This window comes from Protopterus annectens, chromosome 1.part2 (assembly GCF_019279795.1).
Source record: "Protopterus annectens isolate FY-2018-M chromosome 1.part2, PAN1.0, whole genome shotgun sequence".
Classification (NCBI taxonomy): domain Eukaryota; kingdom Metazoa; phylum Chordata; order Ceratodontiformes; family Protopteridae; genus Protopterus; species Protopterus annectens.
This window is the reverse complement of record NC_056727.1, coordinates 3948392-3962636: the sequence shown is the minus strand read 5'-3', so window position 1 is coordinate 3962636 and position 14245 is coordinate 3948392.

Sequence of the window (14245 nt, the reverse complement as noted above, 5' to 3'; positions counted from 1 at the left end):
TATGAATCTATGAAAAAGGTTGTTTAGAAAACAATAAAAGGCATCTGAGAGCATCTAGAGACCCATGGCTTTTGGAGGCTTTGTGCCCCCAACCCCTGGCTGAATGCAGTTATTTCCATCTCAGTTATTCCAGTGTAGTCTTGGTCAGTTAGGTTGTGTTGAAAGGATTCAATAAAAAACAAAGTTGAAGAGTAAGACTGAATTTCTTTCTTTAATCAGGATTTATGTACAGGTCATCATTCTATGAATAGATTGTTGGATGACACATTAAACCAAAATCCCATCTGCTTGAGTTAATGATAGCTCAGGTAGATACAAACAATCCTACAGCACATACTGAAAAGAGTAGTTGATGCTCCCCAGTGTCCTGGCCAAATTTCTCCTAGTGATACAAATACCAACTTGGATCTCCCCTGAAAAGAGGTCGCAAACCTAGAGATATTAACCCAATCAACAAAAGATTAATAAAATACATAAATGAAAAAAATGCAAAATGCACCTTAGATCATATAGAATCCCCATGACTTCTGGGGGCCTTGCATTTCTATATGAGCTGAGGTGCATTTGATTTGTGGATGTGCAACATTGCCATTAGGGCAGGCTCAGAGACTGCTCTATAGGCCAGGCACAGGTCACCTCTCAGCAGCCTTTATGATACAGAGTACAGTGACAGGGTTTTCAGTCCTTCCATGTATGCCATGTTTTGGAGGCCCTATATTTTCTTGGTCAGAAACCTCTGTGGTCTCTCCAGTTGCTACAGGTGTCTGGCAGGATTCGTATCACTTCACTGAAAGACCATTTCATTCACACCCATTTCACTGAGACCAAATCACCTAAAGTTCTTTTCACTGAAAGTTCATTTCACCTAAAACTCATTTCACTGACAAGTAGTACTCTAAGGCAAGTCAAAGGTATATGTCCTTTCCCCACTGTAGTGCAATCCTGGTGTTAGTATATATAGCTGGGGAGTTGTGGGGGGCACAGCCCCCCACATTGGGGGGGTGTAGCCCCCCCCACTTAATTTGGTTTTCTGTTGTCTGGTTTTGTTTTACATTATTTGGTAAAACCCAACTAGGTGGGGGGCTATGCACCCCACACCCCTCAATGTGGGGGCTGTGCCCCCCACCCCCCCCAACTATATATATACTAACACCAAGATTGCACTACAGTGGGGAAAAGGACATATTTTATTTTATTTATTTTATTTTATTTTACATTTGTTGACCGGGCTAGTCTAACTGGATGCATGTCCATTTTCAGTAGAAGCCCGGGGAGATAAGCTCCGTGGAAAAAAAAAACAAATAACAAAAACATTTATATTTACAATGAACATTACAGGTTAACACATAATTATCAAAGAGGTCAGAATACCTCACAGTGCAAAATGCAAGTACAATACAAAATGCAGGTAGAATACATACGATAACCCGGGGAAATGAGCTCCAAGGATAAAAAAAAGAAATAACAAAAACATTTATATTTACAATGAACATTACAGGTTAACACAGAAATTACCAAAGAGGGCAGAATACTTAACAGTGCAAAATGCAGGTACAATGTAAATTACAGGTGGAATACAGAATATAACAAAAAAGGCAGCTTATTGTATAATTATATTAATAAAGAGTTGTCACACTATAAGTAAGCACAGAGGATGAAAAAAAGGTTATGTATAGGAAATGGTATTGTGGTTAATAAGGAAAGTAGAACTTGTTATTGAGAAGTATAGGGTAGGCAGTGCCTAGTTTGAAGAGAAAGATGATTAGTCAGGTTTAGTACAGGGGCATAACCAGTGTGTGCTCAGGAAAAGTTTCAGTCTGTTTTTGAAAAGTGATATAGAGGAAACTGAGGAAAGTTCACTGGGAAGAAGGTTCCAGGATTTTCCAATAGTATTAGTGAAAAGAGAATCCCCAGCCCTGTTATTAGATTTAGAGATATTTTCAAGAAGTTTATGTGATGAACACAAGGATTTCAGATTATTATAGGGAATGATGAGGGTAGATAGTATAGGAGTACTGGAAGGTTGGTAAAGAGTCTTATGGGCAATGGTTAGTTGGTGGAATTTAAGCAGATTCTGAAGTTCAAGCCATCCTAGCTGCTTTAGATTATAACAATGGTGGGTTCGAAATGGGCTGCCTGTAGCATATCTGGCAATGTTATTGTAGATTTCCATTTTGGTGAGGTTATTTTTAGATAGATTAGTATATATGGGTGAAGGATAGAGGAGTGTCGAGATTAGATGAGTGTGAGCAATAGTTGTTCTGGCTGTTGGTGAAAGGAAGGGTTTGATCCTGTAGAGAGTCTAGGTTTTTGTTAACAGTTGTTATAGTATTGTTGATATGGATGTCAAAGTTAAGGTTGTTGTCTATGGTGATACCAAGTAGTTTGGTAGTTGGGTCTGGTGGTATAAGAGTACCATTAGTGGTTGTAACTGAGAAATCTATTGGGGAGGACTTACGAGTAGGATTAAAAAGGAGTTTAGTTTTTTTGGGATTCAAGAGGAGGCAATGCTGTGTAAACCATTGTTCTACTGTATTAAAACCTTTTGGGTAAGGGAGTGAAGTTTGGAAGAGGATGTGGTTGTCCATATAAGTGTGGAATCATCTGCGTATTGTATGCATGTAGCTTGGGGGATTGCTAGATGAAGGTCATTGATAAATATGTAGAAAAGAAGGGGTCCTAATATGGACCCTTGAGGGACACCAAGGTTAACAGGCAGGTGGATAGATAGAATGTTGTGCCAAAGCACCACCTGTTGTCTGTTATCTAAGTAGGACTGGAACCATTTTATAGTGAGTGCATTTAGTGACAGGGATTTGAGGATATTTATAAGTATTTGGTGATTAACCATATCAAATGCCTTGGACAGATCGATAAACAGTGCAGAGGAAAGCATATTGTAGTTACGTTTTTTGTTAATACAGTCAGTAAAGGAAAGGAGGGCAGTAGTAGTACTGTGGGAAGGTCTGAAACCATGTTGACAGCTGGAAAGTAAGTTATTTTGGATTAGGTGGTCTAGCAATTGCCTATGGATGCATTTTTCCATAATCTTTGCCAAAGGTGAAGGTAGGGCTATGGGACGGTAGTTGGAGAATTCAGTAGAGTTTCTGCCTTTATGAAGGGGGATAATATGGGAGACTTTCCAGATGCTTGGGATGTGTCCTTCACTGATGGTTCTATTAATCAGAATGGAAATGGGACAGGCGATGGATTTGGCTGGTTTCTGTAGATATTCAGCAGGTAGTTGGTCTGCTGAAGGGGAGCATGGTTTAAGTTTTTGGATAAGGGTAAGAATATATGTTGTTGGGACTGGTTGGAAGAGAAATGGAGGGGGTGGGGTTGTGTTAGATGTAGTTATAGTTAAATTATTAGATGATAGCTGACTGGCAAGTGTTTGAATGGCCTCAGTGAAAAAGGTATTGAAGGCATTGGCAGTATGCTTGGGATTCTCCTGGTCTGTGCCTTGTGGGTTTGGTATGATGGATTGACCAGGGTGTAGTAGTTGGTTAATACTTGCCCAGAATTTTTGTGGATTATTATGTTTAGTTTGCTGGAACTGTAGGTAGTAGTTTCTTTTATCAGACAGTATAGCTTTCTTAGTGTCATTTCTCAGCTGTCTGAAGTTTTGTCGGTCTACAGGGTTTTTCATCATTCACCATTTGGCCCAGTATTTATTTCTGAGGTGGATTTTCTGTTTGGTTTCTTTTGAAAGCCATGGGGCAGATTTAGTTCTAATTCTAATAGAGCAGGTTGGTGCATGGTCATCTAGAATGGCTAGGAATTTGGAATTAAATATTTAACAGCTTCCTTCAGTGGGAGGTATTTTAAGGGACACCAGTCACATGATCTTAGTTCACTTTGAAAGAGATCAGGGTTAAAGTTTTTCTTTGACCTAATATTCCTGAAAGTGGTTGGAATGGAATCATTGGTCTTATGCCTGATGATGTAGGTAAGCGAGTGGTCACTTACATTATCAGAGAGGATTCCAGATTCATATATCTGGGATGGTTATTTATGAGAATCCAATCCAAGGTACTTTCTTTCTTATTAGGCTTGTTTATCCTGGTAGGGGAGGTAATGGTTTCAGAAAAACCAAATAGGTTAATGTGGGTGGTAGGGTGGCTGCTGCTATAGCAATTCCAATCAATGTTAAAATCACTTAGGATTATGGTTTCTTGGGGCAAGTTTTGAGATAGCCAGCAGAGGATATCTTCTATGGTGGCATTGTTATTGCCAGGAGGTAGATAAATACAGATAATATAGATGGATTTCATATACCTTTGACTTGCCTTAGAGTACTACTTGTCAGTGAAATGAGATTTAGGTGAAATGAGTTTTCGGTGAAATGAACTTTAGGTGATTTGGTCTCAGTGAAATGGGTGTCAGTGAAATGATCTTTCAGTGAAGTGATACAAATCCATCTGGCGAAGTACATACAGAAGAGAGCATTGTACTCTATTAATGGTCTGATATGGATCAAGTACAGCAGAGCTATAACCTCCCTGGTCTTGCATGCAATGCCGTTATTTATGAGATGCATGATGTAGAATGCTTTTCTTACTACTAAAGACGCATGGTGATCGACATTTAGATTGCTATCAACCTGTGTTCTCAAGTGTTGCACCAATGAGTCTGAGCTTAGATGGGTGCAATCTATATCATAATTAGCAGGGGCTACTTCTTTGCCAAAGGGGATAATGAGGCATTTTTTGCATTGAGTTATAGTCTGCGAGTTTGGCACCAGTCATTTGTCTGTGTCAGCCCTTTCTGTGATATGTTAACATCATTGGGGGATTTATTTTATTTATTTTTAATTTACATTTGTTTACAGAGAAAGTCCTACTGGACAAATTGTCCTTTTTCAATGGAGGTCCGGGGAGAAAAGCTCCACAATAAAACACACAGAAATCTTACAGTTACAGTAATAAAATAAATGACAACATTTATACAAATAAAGAAAAAAGGATCACTGTGTACTATCTAATATTACCTGCAGTACATCATTATTACAATTGTTAACAACAGAGCAAACATATTTACAGGTTTTAAGGATTTACAGTACAGTTTCTTTACAAAACACATAGCCAGAGTTCAACAAGGTGAAACAGTAGTTTAAAATACAGAGTTCAAGAATGAAGGGCAGACTAATGTAACTGTTTCTAGGGTGACTTAAAATTAATGACAGTTTGTAATTAACTGAGGTTAGTGCAAGAGCATATCCATGAATCTGATAAATGGATTTTAAGGATCTTTTTGAATTTTGCAGTGCTTGTTGTAGTTATGATATTTTGGGGCAGTGTATTCCAGAGTTTAGCTATGGAATTGGAGTACAGGGATTGGCCAGCTGAGTTATTAGGTATAGAAATCTTTAGTAGTGGTTTGTTTGTGGAACGAAGGACTCGACTGATAGAGTAGGGCTGAAGAAGATTGAAAAGGCAGGAGCATTGTCTGATTGATAAAGTAATTGGTGAGCAGTTATCAGTTGGATGTAGGCTAGGAGGCTGGGCAGTTCTAACCTGTTTAGTTGTCTTAGTGCTAGGCAGTGGTGATTTCTGGATAAAGATCTGGTGGCAAACTTTGCAATTTTGTTATAGCAGGTGTCAAGTTTATTTAGGTCAGATTTCTTAAGGTTGGTGAGAATGGGAGATGTATAAAGGAGAGTAGACACAAGGTGAGTTCTAGTAATGGTCACTTTTGTGTGGTTTGTTAGAAATTGTTTATTTCAATATAGTAATCCGAGTTTTTTGTGGACCTTCTTTATTGCCTAGGCTATGTGTATATCGAATCTCAAGTTACTCTCAATTGTCACACCAAGAAGTTTAGTATTGAATGCCGGGGAAGTAATTGTATTATTTGCTGATGAGATAAAGAAGGGTGGTGGTGGGTCCATGGCTCTTGTGAAGAGAAAAAGCATGAGCTTAGTTTTGTTGGGGTTTAGGATGAGCTGAGCATTGGCTACCCAAGATTCTATTTAAAAGAAGGATTGCTGTGTTATCATTTGAACTTGTTGGAGTGTGGGAGTAGTGCATATTAGAGTAGAATCATCTGCATACTGGATGAGGGAAGCATTTAGAGTAGAAGTCTGAAGATTGTTAGTAAAGAGGGTAAAGAGGAGAGGGTCTAAGATAGACCGCTGTGGATCTCCAATAGAAACTGGTAGTAGGCAAGAAGGACTCTGTTGCCATTTTACAGCCTGTTGGCACCCAGTTAGGTAATCCTAGAACCATGCAAGTGAGGTCTGGCTAAGTTTTAGTTCAGAAAGAGCTGTCAGGAGTTTATTATGAGATGCAGTAACAAAAGCTTTAGATAGGTCAAGAAAGATAGAGGGTACTAGCTTACCATCATTTCTATGCTGATTAATGGAGTTAGTGAAAGACAATAGTGCAGTAGTTGTACTATGTTTTGGCCAGAATCCATGCTGAGTATCAGATAGGAGGTTATTAGTTAAGAGATAGTTTAGTAGCTGGGAGTGAATATATCTCTCTAATATTTTAGATAAAGGTGATAAGATTGTGATTGGATGGTGGTTGGTTCTGTTGATTTACCTCTTTTATGCAATGAGATAATATGTGATATTTTCCATATGGTTGGTACGTATTGTTCTGAGATGGATCTGTTAATAAGTATGGATATGGGGTATGAGATGGCATCAGCAGAGAGTTGGCAATTGATCAGCAGCTAGTGTTGTCATTTTAAGCTTTTTTAGGTATTTTTTTTATAATTTCTGTAGGAATAGGATGGAAGGAAAAGTTCTTGCTATTCAAATTAGTGATTAATTGGGGTAGAGGTGGTATAGAGCTGCGCTTACTTGTAAGGGCTAAGCTAGACTCTGTGAAGTATTTATTAAATTGCACTTCGATACTATCTGTAGTGTTGGTGGTTGGGGTAGGTGTGTTGGTTTGCCCTGGTTGTAGTATTTTTTTATTACTGTCCAGAATTTTTGAGGATTATTTAGATATTTTATTTGGCTGTACTTGTAATACTTTATTTTATCTTGTCTGATTTTTTCGGCTTTGTTTATTAGATCTAAGTAGACTTGTTGATTTGTCAGGGTTTTTTTGGTTAGCCAATTTTTCCAAGCTTTATCTCTAGTTTTTAATACTGACCTTGTTTTCTTCGCTATCCAAGGTGCATAGTTATATTTTACTTTTATAGTCCTTGGAGGAGCAGGTTTGTCCAGAATATTTAGGAAAGTGGAATTAAAAAGAGCTATAGCTTCTTCTATGGAAAGATACTTGAGAGATGATCAATTGCAGTGTTTAAGGGCAGTAATGAATTCAGTAGGGTTGAAACTTTTTGTGTTACAAATTTGTTGGTAAGTATTTCGTTTCAATGGATTAATGGGGCATCTTAGAAGTTAGGTTGGGATATGGTCACTAAGGGTGTCTGAGAGACAACCAGAGTGTGAAGAGAGAATGGGCTATTTGTAAGAATCCAGTCCAGAATGGACGGCCTCTTGGATGTTTTGTCTATCCTAGTTGGGAACTGAATTAATTGCGTAAATCCATGGAGATTTATGTGGTTTGCTGGGCTTTGAGAGTGGCAGGTGTATCAGTCTAAATTGAAATTGCGTATAATGTTTGTTTCTTGTGGTAAGGAATTTGATGACCACTGTAAAATGTCTTCAAGTGTGGGGAGGTTGTTGCCAGGAGGGATGTAGGCTCCAACTATGTTTAGGGTTTCACTTTGAGTTTAATGTTAGCTTTGTAAACATTATTTCTGTGTTATTGAAATCAGGGGTAATTTGATTAATGGGCTCTAGACTGAGACTATTTTTAAATAAAAAGGCAATACCACCTCCTCTTTTGTTTTTCCTGACTAACCTAAGGATATTATATCCTGGAGAAGTAATTTGATTATTACAAATGTCTGGTTTTAGCCATGTTTCTGTTATTAAGATTATGTCTGGGGAGTAAAGAGCAATGGTGGCATGCAAATCTTGATGTTTGTTGAGTGCTTCTGATGTTGATATTAAGTAATAATAGATCAGTTCCGTGTCTGGAAAGATTAAGAAAATTGTGGAGTTGGGAAGTAGGTTGGGCAGCTAAGTGGGATGAATTTTGTTTGGGTCCAGGATTGGGGTGAATGTTGCCACTAAGAATGAGTTGAGATGCTGTATGCTTGATTAGTTTTAGGAATTTTGCTATGAATTTGTAATATTTTAGAGAAATGGGTGGGGTATTTTTAAGAGAGTAAATACTAAATGATGCTTGATCAAAGATTGCAATGTTGGAGATGGAGGGAGATATTGGTATGACTTTGGATATTGCTAGTTCTAGTATTGGGAAAGGGGTAGAATAAGTGACATTTCAGGTGTTAAGAGAACTATGATAAGAAGTGAAATGGGCAGTTATTGTGAAGATGAGGATTAGGGTAGAATATAAAGCTAGCATGTTAGATTTGACGTAAGTAAGTAGTTGTTTTGGGAGGTATTCTATGATTGAGCCCAGTTTACAGTCATCTGCAAACTTGGTAAGCCACAGGCCATCTACCTTTGCCTCGACTTCAGAGAAATAGATTCCAAACAGTAGAGGGCCCAGCACAGATCCTTGTGTACTCCACTAGTAACTGGTCTACTGATGGAGGTGGACTCCCCACTTTGACAGTGTGCATTCTGTTGGTGAGTCAGTTGGCTACCCATCTAGTAATACATGGGTTAATCCCCAGATTGGAGAGTTTCTCTATGATACCTGAATGGAGAATTGTGTCAAAGGCCTTGGCTAAATCAAGACAGGAGGTATGTACTGTTTTGCCCTCATCCAGAATTTAGGTGACATTCTCAAAGAAGTCCACTAAGTTTAATAAGCAATATCTACCCTTGACAAAACCAAACTGGGTCGGGTCAAGAGATTGAAGGTCACCTATGTCCTTGTGGATAAGGTCCGTGATGATTCTTTCCATAGCCTTGCAAATAAGGCTGGTTAGGCTTATGGGTTGATAGTTCCCAGGGTCAGTTGATGGACCCCCTTTGTGCAAGGGGATTACTATTCACACTTCCGGGATAAAGCCAGTTCTTAGGCTATTAAAGAGAGTAATGAGTGGTTCTGCTAGGTCTTGTTAAATTGTTTACCAAGTAGTGTGGGATGTTATCTGGTCCCATAGTGGCCATGATGTTTTCCTTGAAGAGTGCTTGTATGACCTGTTCTTTGGAGATACTCTGTAGAGGAATGGTGTAAGGAATGCTTTAGGGTACATCTGGTGGGGAAAAGAGGTTGAACTTATTGCCAAGTCTGTTGGCTAGCAGGTTGGCAATTTCCTCAGGTTCAGTGTGAGTGGCACCATCCACTATAAGTTTGGCACACAGCTGGGCATTCCTTTTTAGGTTTTGGATGTAGCTAAAGAATGCCTTATGACTGTCTTTAGCTAGGGGTGCTTATTTAGACTCATAGCTAGCCTTAGAGGACTTAACAAGGGGTCTATATTAAATTATCGATATATACCAACTCCGAGATTGCACTACAGTGAGGAAAGGGCAAACTTCCCGATCTTCACTGTACCCCAATCCCACAAACCAGAACTTGAAGAACGGCACTTTTGATAATCTGCCAGTTCGACATTTGTGCTGTTCGATAATTTAATATAGACCCTTAACAAGATATCTGATTTGCTTATTCAAGCTGTTGAAGGTATTCTTCCTCTGTTGAGTAAGTTCCCTCCTATTCTTAGATATCACTTTCTTTCTTTTGTTGTATAACTTATTTATACTTACAGCTGACCAGGGAGGCTTTTTTTTTGGGGGGGGGAGACCTGGTTTTGTTCCTGTTAGGTACTCCTGAGCCAATGCATTTCTTTAAGTGGCTATATAGGGTATTTGTGTATTTCTCTGCATAGGAGTCATTGTTGGCTATGCTGGCTGGAGCTTTGAAATGTTTTATACTATCACTTAGTAATCAATAGTTTGCTTTGGAGAAATTTTTCATTTTTTTACTCCTGGGGGGGTGTCAGGTTTGATCTTTACTGCAAATGAGACAGATTTATGGTCTGACTTTACCAGGGAGGGTAGTGCATAAGGGGTAGTGCAGTGGCCCCCCCATGTTCGGGAGCACTAGGTCCAGGAAATTTGATCTGCTTGTGCAGATGTGGACTAACTGTTCCAGAGCATTTGAATGACCAAAGTCCAGAAATCTCAAAGCAATCATGTTTTTGCTCATGCAGGTTGCCCAATCGATGGAAGGACAGTTGAAGTATCCCATGACCAATGTGTTTGGCTGAGTACTGAGTGACTCTAGCAAGTCCATGTAGGAGGTGTGCTTCTCCTGGTTCATGATGAGGGACCTGCAGCTAGTGATGATGTGCTAGGGTATTTTACCTATAGTTAACTGGACCTGGAGCAGCTCAAGAGAGTCATTCTGTTTTACCAGTCTCGAGGTGTATTTGGATTTAATGAAGATGGATACACCTCCACCTTTGGCTCTTTCACATTCTTTTTGGGGTCTGAACATGTGAAAGGCATTGAAGCCTTGTATGGCTGGGGTGCTCTCAGCAGCCTTGAACCAAGTCTCAGCGACTGCACAAACATCAGCATCTTCCAAGGTGAGGAGTGCTTCCAGGGAGTGCAGTTTACTGGTTAAGCTCCTAGCATTAAGTACCATGACCTTGAGTTTGTCTGTAGTGGATTTCTTTATGTTGAAAGTTTTGTTGTTTGGACATTGCCTAAAAAAGGCACTATGGTGGAGGCGAGCATCTTTGCCAGTATCCAAAAGCCTTGAGGAGACAGGTGAAGACCATCTTTGGCAAAGCAGCATGGATTGTCAACCATATCTTCTCAGGCAGACAGATCCCCCTGTAGTAACACCAGAAGCTAAGCCAATTATCAAAATCAATAATTTTTTGACTGTATTCTGGCATCATCCTAGGTGAAGGTACAATGTTGTTTAGGGCTAGGGACATACCTGCCTGGGACACATAATCTGAGAGTTTGTTCATGTCTCCCTTAATACAGTCCAGAGAAGTACTTCTCAAGTAATTCACATCATGTACTATGGCCGAGTCATAATGGTAATTGTTGCTAAGTAACTTGAGTGTGTGCATGATTTGATGGATCCTGGCACCCGACAGGCAGCTGACTGTGACCTTCTCCTAGTTCAATCTGGTGAGGGGGACATGTGTGTGTCTCACTATTGAGTTGCTTATGATCAGAACCTTTTTTGGGGTGTTTTGGCTTAGGGGCTTAATTGTTGAGACACTGATATGTGAGTTGTCATGTTTAGTAGCAGTTTCTGTTCATGTACCAATGTTGTTTCGGCTTGGGAGGTCTCTGGTCTTTTGGTAGGCTATTAGTGAGTAGCTCGGCATATGTGGGTTTATGTGTCTTGACCTTATCTTGTGTGAGAGGGGAGCTTTGTGTCCTGACAATGTGTTGCATGTCTTGTACATTGTGCTGTGAGAGGACTGTTTCTAATTTCATGATATAGTTAAAGCTCTCACACATTGTGTTTGTTTGCTTTAGGAGCAAGTGGTTGTCAATATACTTCAGGCAATTATTACATTGCCTCAGGATGCCAATGTCAATCAGGTTGGGTGGAGAAATGGTGGGAAACTCTCCATCCATTATTACAGGTATAAATTGTAGTAACTAGTGGGGCTGGACTAGATGGACCAGGGTTTGTTTGTGAGACTAGCAAAGGTGGCTATTTTGTGGAGGATTAAGGGTGGAAGACTACGCCAGCACTTCAGAATGCGCAGCTGAGATGCTTGCTGGGAAGCAATGTGCAACTGCACTGCGCACAGAGAGGCAGTGGAGCTAAAGAGTGCTCCCTAGCAGATATCAAGGGAAAATTCTTTGGAAGGGGTCTATACTTACAGCTGAGCAGGCAGTTGTGTCTACACCCAAACACAGTGCTTAAATGCAAGCAAAGTTAAACAGTTTTAACAGAAACAAAAATTTAACCAATAGGAAATCCCAAAACTGAGCCTTTTTCCAATAATCCCAAACTCAGATGGGTCTTGGGGTACACACGTCTGCCACAAGGGTGGTGGAGGGCCTTTTTAATGTAGGTTGGCTGGTTTTAGTGCTCAGTTAATACCAAACAGCCTAGATTTAGCAAATCTGAATTTAGCCTATACTATAAAATACAGAAGTACTAGAAATTCAAACCACTGAAGAAAACAATCACAGCAGTAGAAAGAGCAAAAAACAGAGCAGTAATTAATCAAAATGCAGTCCAACAAAGTGCAATGCAAGCTTAAAAAAAAATGCTTATTTTTTTGTTGAATATATTGGATGCATTGTATTAAGTTCAGATTCACTCCAGATCTCTGGTTAAGGTTGCCAAACTCGGAACAGCTCTGCCAAACTGAGCCTTTTATTCCTTCTATTCATCACTCTGACATTTGTATCATACTATCTACTTCTTCATCTCTATATTGTTATCTTACATTGCATGTGTGTGTGTGTGTGTGTGTGTGTGTGTGTGTGTGTGTGTGTGTGTGTGTGTGTGTGTGTGTGAGTGTGTGTGTGTGTGTAATGAGGTACTGCGAATTCCCGAGTGGCCCCTTCAGTTCTTGATTTTTTTTCAATTATTTTTTTTTACAACTTTAAATTTATGGCTGACATCATCATGCATTGCCAGCGTATCCTGTAACATCATCAGCATGCAGGTGCATGCGTGATGACATCAGCTTCATGAGGCAGACTGCCTGTCGGACAATACTGTCAGAGAGATTCATCTCAGACTGTTAATTAGAAACTGGATTGGAATTCCAGCAGCAGTGAGTGAACTGGAACTATGCACAACACAATTTAAGTTCTGCCCGCCCCACCCATCTCTACAGGATGAGAAAATTTACTTCAACCTCCAGGTAAGTAAAAAGGAATTTAAAAAAATGGGTATGTATGTCAACCTATTCCTAACAGAAACTGCAGCAAAGGAATAGGAAATGATTCCGCAATCTGCTGCAGCCTGCACACTTCTTTTATTTTATAAAATAGTTAGCGGGTAACGGCTGTTTCTTGTGAATGATGTGTGAATGTGATATGTGATGTGATATGAACTAAAAAACAAATAGCAGATCTGGTTTGGAAAAAAGTGTGTATTGTATCAACAGAATTAAAGATGAAAAATACTATTTATTGACGTTATACCTTCAGCTATGCTGTTTGGTTTGCTGGGGCATGAAGTACAGCTAACTTCTAAAGGGATGTGAAGTTCCACACCATGTTGGGGGGGGGGGCACAGTAAAAATGTGTCAGGTAGCTATGACATTAACTCAGTGCCATCTTTTGAGAAATAGCCATTTCCCTAGCAATTACAATAAATATGTAAATGGCTCAGGTCAGTGGAATGTGGGTGAGATTTGCTCCTGATGTTTGAGTTTGGCTGGGCATGTGGAGAATATCTCTTGCTTAATTAGGGTATTCCAAGATTAAACAAAGACTATTCGGTGAAGGTTGGAGTCTCTACAGCAGCAGCAACGTTCAAAAGAATAAAAGACCCCTTCCAAACATGGGTGTATAAGCAATTCACACTCAGAATCCCAAAATCTTTTCTTGACTAAAACAGGTAAGCACGTTCACAGAAAATATCTGCTTCTTCAGACCGTTGCCCCAGTGGCTTTCAGTTGTTGACTTTGTGAGCGTAATCCTGAAGGTGGGTGTGAATGTAAATACTTTACATGAGAGTACATTCGTATATATAGTAATGTTCTGTTTGTTATAGAATATTGATCATTTAAATAACTATGCAGATGTCTGTCTAACTGCAGCTAAACTTAGCTTTGTGCTATCATTATTGTATTTTTGTCATACTTGTGGCTTGCAGTTCGTTCAGTGTGTGCCATTCTAGTATTTAAAATCCTTTGTAATGTTAAATTAAAATGCAGAAGTGTCAACCAAACACAATGTTTTATTAATTAAAGAAGGATCTGAGGTTCAAGGATGATCCCTAGCAATTGTGCAGTTTGCATAGTTTGGTCTTCCTCTGGCTTCTTTCTCCGACTCTTCTTAAAACACACGGCTTTAACTGCACATTCTTGTATAGTTAGTTGTAATATGAAGCATTATTATTATTATTATTATTATTATTATTATCATCTGTATCAATTTTAGAGGCAGGGGTACCTACAATATGCTCAGTTTTTAAAATGCTTGGAGATGAGATGGAACATTTGATGACAAACGACCCCCCCCCCCCCAAACACACACACTGGTTACAGTAGTAGTGATGGTTACATTTTTTTCTCATTTTGTAACTTGGTAAGTGAACTAACAATGTGTTCTCTTGTGCCCCCCACACCCCCTAACTAT